The sequence below is a fragment of the Eublepharis macularius genome, chromosome 1, assembly GCF_028583425.1.
Source record: "Eublepharis macularius isolate TG4126 chromosome 1, MPM_Emac_v1.0, whole genome shotgun sequence".
NCBI classification, from domain to species: Eukaryota; Metazoa; Chordata; class Lepidosauria; order Squamata; family Eublepharidae; genus Eublepharis; species Eublepharis macularius.
In genome coordinates this window covers 45,980,702-45,986,701 of record NC_072790.1, presented here as the reverse complement: position 1 = coordinate 45,986,701, position 6,000 = coordinate 45,980,702, and positions in this window count along the sequence as shown.

Sequence of the window (6,000 nt, the reverse complement as noted above, 5' to 3'; positions counted from 1 at the left end):
ACTACATTGAATAGGACTACTTCTTCCTTTCTCATAGACTGGTAGTCTTCCTGCATGTCATGGTTATATTCTCGCTGAGTGGAGGAGACTTTGTCTATATAATTATGACACAAAAGTAATAGTCTTGGGTAGAAAAGGGGAAGTATTGTCATCACAAACCAAGAAGGGCTCATGAGACAGAAAGCACAGGGGTAGAATTGGAGTGATTCTGCACATGTTGGATAATGCACTTCCAATCCTCTTTATAGATCATTTGGAATGGATTTTTTTGTGTGCGGAACAAATAATCCACCTCAAACGATTGATAAAGTGCATTGAAAGTGCATTATCCAACATGTGCGGAATTAGCCTTGTTGAAGAGAGAAAGACCATGGTGTAGTGGCTAGGGTTCTGCCCTTGAAGTTCAAATAACTACCTAGCCATGAACTTTGCTGGCTGATTATGGGCCAGTCACTCTTGGGTGAGCCTAACCTATCTTACAATAGACAATTTGACTTACAGGCAATTTTCCTGGTGGGTCACTGCTGTAGAGGGCCACTTTGTGGCCAGGAACAAGCCAAGTCAAGTCCTAGTAACTCTGTCAACTCTTCAGGAGCCATTTGGCTCAGACCACTGATTGGCAATGGTAATCACAGTCATTTCATCAGTTGTCTCTCCTGCTGCCAGTTTGCATGGAGAAGCATTGGGTGTGTTATTGTTGGTGGTGCTGAACTGAGTGGCCATGCACTGTTGGCTTGTAGTGCTACTGAGACTCACCAGGTCCATTGCTTCTGGCCCATTTTCACTTCCCAGTCTGCTCCCATCTTACAGGACATTGGGACAGTAAAATAGAGGAGGGAAGCCCAACATATAACACACTTAGTTCCTTGGAGGGAAAGCAGGACAGAAATGTAGAAAATAAATAAGATGAACCGTGGAGTTGATGGGAGGGCAAAAAGAGGCATAGGAGAAATGTCACAGAGAACCTTGTCGGAGCTCTGTGATTTCACACCCAAAAGACGTTGAGCCAAGCAACTCAAAAGAGAGGATAAGTAAAGAGGAGTGGAGTAGAGAGTGCCCTCAAGTCATAGATGACTTGTGACCTCTAGTGGGGTTTTCATGGCAAGAGACTAACTGAGGTGGTTTTGCCACTGCAACCCTGGTCTTCATTGGAGGTCTCATATCCAATTACTAACCAAGGCCAACCCTGTTTAGCTTCTGAGATCTGACAAAATCAGGCTCACCTGGGTTATCCAGGTCAGGGCAAGTACGGAGGAGGAGGAATCTGAATTTCAAAAACTGATTTGCCAACCAACCACATTTGAAACAACAGATCTCAAATACTATTATTGGCTTGGTGGGGGAAGGAAACAATTTCTACTAATTTCTCATTTCGACTAAACCTCCTCTACGGCCACTATGATGTTCCGCACAGTTCCCCCCCAGAACCACCAGGATCAGAATTTGGAAGGATCAGTGGGGTGCGGCGGGATAGGGAGACAGGAAAGTCCTGCTTTACAGCTGTGCTTCCGAGATCTTACAGGATACCGTGCAAATACTTATAGAGGGAATTCTTATCTTGTCTTCCTTATCAAGACAACGAATATCACCATCATTTATTCTGCTTATGTGACCGCAGGCCTTAAGCATAATTTAATGCAGTTAAAATCAAAACTAGTATCAACAAACATTGGGAAAAGTTTCGTTTAAGATAAATGTTTTATTTTTTAAAAAAATTAAAACCTCACACAAAATAGAAATATGACAACAATAGTACCACGTCTACGCATAAGCAACTATAAAAGGTTTTCAAATATCTAAAAATAAGTCCATATGCAATTGTCATTTATATACCGTATGATCAAATATTGATAAGGTTGTAAGATCCTCAATCGATTGAATTTAAAACAACTGTGAAGAGTAGCAAGGATGAGTCAGAGAGAAATATTAAAGTGAGTGCCATGTGACTTGTACACTTTCAGGAAATGTTCTACAGATAAAACATTTAATATAGATTTCAGCTTCTATGCTCAACTAATTATTTTAAGAAATGGCTTCAAGAGGAAATGAAAAATTGGCTCATGAGGAATTATTCCCCAAATGGCTAAAGTAATCATTTAGTGAAAGGGAACTGGTCATGCTTCCCAACATGTCAGAAATTCTTTCTTCACAATGAGACATTATGTAAAGTCTTCTGGCTCAAGGAACGCCACACAGGAAGTATGTCATTTGTGTAAATTATGTTAACTGTGTGCATGCATATAATATGCACATCAGTCACAACCGCTCAGTCAGAATCAAGGCTTTGAGAAAGAACACAGTGAAAGAAATTACATCAATTCTTTAAAATATGCTCTCTAGTTAGGACAGTGTCCCCCATAACAGCCAGTTGGGTTGGCTGAGGCATGAATTGACCCAGAATCTTCCTGAAAAATTGCTTGTTTTTTTAGTTCACACTATACTTCCTCCCTTTCGAGAATGGCACCATCTCGCCGACGTGGGAATTCAAGGGACGGCATTACAGTGGCTTGTTTCCTTTCTCCATGGTTGGGGACAGAGGGTGGCGCTAGGGGAGAAGTTGTCATCCCGCTATTAACTAGTGTGTGGTGTGCCACAGGGGACAATACCCTATTGAACAATACACTATTGTTCAACATCTATACGTGGCCCCTCGCCCAGCTGGTGTGAAGTTTTGGGCTTGGGTGTCATCAGTACGTTGATGACACCCAGCTATATCTGTTGATGGATGGCCGGCCTGGATCGGCCCTAGATGTCCTGGAGCATGCTTTTGAAGCTGTGGCTGGATGGTTGAGGCAGAGTCAGCTGAAGTTAAACCCCTCGAAGATGGAGATCCTGTACTTGAATCATGGGAGCATAGACTTGGGGCCCAGGCTTCCTACACTTGATGGTGTGGTGCTTATACTTCCGAGAGTTAGGAGCCTGGGGGTGATCCTGGATGCCTCCTTGAAAATAGAGGCCCAGGCCATGGTGGTCGTCATTGTTCTTCCATCTTCAACGAATCAGACAGCTCACCACCTATCTTTCGACCCGCAACTTAACTACAGTCCTTTAGGCTAGACTACTGTAATGTGCTCTATGCAGGGCTTCCCTTGAACTTGATTCGGTGGTTACAACTGGTCCAAAATGCGGTGCATGTCATCACTGGAGTGCCTTCTAATGGACACATAACACCGGTATTGCACCAGCTGCACTGGTTACCGGTGGATCAGATTCAAAGTTTTGGTATTAACCTATAAAGCCCTATGCAGACTGGGACCAGCGTATCTGCGGGACTGCCTCTCCCTATATGAGCCCCAGAGGATGCGTCGATCCAACAACAAACAGCTGGTAATAGTCCCTGGCCCCAGGGAGGCCCACCTAGCATCGACCAGAGCCAGGGCCTTTTCGGTCCTGGCTCCAACCTGGTGGAACGCTCTGTCTAAGGAGACCAGGGCCCAGCCAGATTTGTTATCCTTCTGCCGGACCTGCAAGACGGAGCTGTTCCGCCAGGCATATGGTTAACGCTGGTTGGGCCTCCCCGCCGGCCGACTAGAGGAAAACATTCCCCCCTACTAGAAGTATCTACCACCCAGCCTGTTAAATACTTTTGAAGATGGTTGGGTGGTGGTTTTTGGAGAAGTCTGCTGTTGTATATTTTAAATATTTATGTGGTTTTATTGATTTTAAAGCTATATGTATTTTAAATTCTTATACCGATTGTAATCTGCCCTGAGCCTGCTGATGCAGGGAGGGCGGAATATAAATTGAATTAAATAAATAAATCTTCCTCACTCTAGGACCAGTACTGCACTTCTACGTGGCCACTATAGACTTGACTACTGTAATGCACTATACATAGGAGACTGCAATAGGTGCAAAATGCCGCAGCACAACTGCTATCAGGAGTGAGCAGGAGCATGAACATCACCCCCATTCTCTGTGGTGGCCCCTACCCTGTGAAATGACCTGCCTGAGGAGGTCAGGAGACTCCCCCCCCTTAGTTTTCCGCAAATGATGGAAAATCAAATTATTCAAAAAGGCTTTTGTATTGTAGAGAGGAGCTCTCAGATGCTCGCTAATGAGTTAAGGACCGTAGACTTCACCATTATGTTGCCTTACGTACTACCTGTTGTCTTAAATACGTGCTCCTATGAGCTACTTGTGCTTCATGTTGTCTAATGTCAGCCCTAGAATTGCTTATGTTCTGTTTCACCATTTCTTCAGCTCTGTATTGGATTCTTACTAATGCTATGTTGTTGTAAAATTGTGTCTATTTACCCTATGGCATTGTTTATGGAAATGCCCTTGAAATTGACTGTACTAATCTCACACTTTGTAATCCGTTTTGAGTCTCAGTGAGAAAGGCGGACTATAAATAGCATAAATAAATAATATTTCACTTGCATCCCAAACCTTTGCATATTTATTGAGAACTAAGTTGCATGTTAGGGGAGGGAAGGCAGCACGGTATAGCCCAATCTCGTCAGATCTCGGAAGCTAAGCAGGGTCATTACTTGGATGAGGGGCCACCAAGGAAGTCTCAGCAGAGGAAGGCAATGGCAAACCACCTCTGCTTCTCACTTGCCTTGACAGCTCCTTGTTGGGGTTGCCATAAGTCAGTTGCAACTTGATGGCACATACACATCCATGTCTTTGTTAATTTATGAAACCAAGATAGTCTTCTACAGGAACAAGATTTGTCTAATAAAATAGAGACGCAAGCCTAACTTCTCCCTTGTTTCTCTTAATTTCATAATTGATTTCAAAATCTCCATTTAATTGACTATTGGAACCAGTATAGAAAGCAGCTGGTTAAGGAATGAATTCATCCACCACCACTGAATTGTGTAAAATTAATATATAAATAAACAAGCAATGGCAAGAACTTCATACGCACGTCCTTTTATTCCATACAGCAAAACCTATTATGATGTGAAATGATAAATAAGTATGTATTTCACATATAATCATTGCTAAAATGACTGGGTGCCACAGTGGAATTTCTAGGCTCTGGAGTGACTTGGCTCCTGGGATTGTAAAGCCCTTTATAATAGCCCAGCTTAGCTTGAACTAAGTCAGTACTTGGATGGGAGACCACCAAAGAAGACTCAGGTTGCTATGCATAGAAAGGCAATAACAAACCACCTCTGCTTATCTCCCACCTAGAACGCCCTGTGGATGGGGTTGCCAAGAGCTTGTTGTGACTCAACAGCATGTTGAGGCACGTTGAGGTAAGAGACAAGGACTATAGACTATGCTATTGAGTACTGTCTGCTGACGTAGATATGCTCCTACTAGTTAGTTCCACATTGCTAAAGATGCCATGTTAATTAATTATGCTTTATTTCAGAAAGGTTTCGTTTCTGTGTTCAGATTTATGCTAGTTTTCAAATTTTCTGCTACGAAATCCTATTGAATCTGTTTTTATTGAACATCCTAACTTTTGATCATATTGCATTTTGCTCAGGGAATGTCCTAGCTATTTATTATATTGTATTCACTTGTAGTATGCAAATCAACTTGGATCTTAGTGAGAAAGGTGGCCTATAAATAAATTAATAATAATGCTTACTCGTTGGCAGTGATGGCAGCAGAGCAGCCTCACATTCCCCTCACCGTTGCTTCCACACCCTGCCATCCAATGGAGCTTTTCCAAGCTGTAAGGGGACTCTTATCCTTTGCTCCTGAGGATGCAGTGGACCTGGAAAACATACAGTAGTGCTGTAATTCTTTTTGCAGATGAAATCACCATGAATTAGGTTTCACCATCAATGCAGTTCAATCCCAGGATGCTATTAGAGTGCAGTGTAGTCCTAGTTATACGGGCAACTTTCAATTGGTAAGGCTTGATGAAGTGGACAAACTTCTTAGAAGTGTATGATCCACCACGTCTAGAATGGTTGTTAGTGTCAAGCTGAGCTGAACTGGTGGAGTCCAAGATGTGACAAATGCCTCTCTGTGGAAGGATCTAGTTCCAGCAGTCTTGAAAACCACTTCCTGAAAAGGGTGTCCTTGGACTGT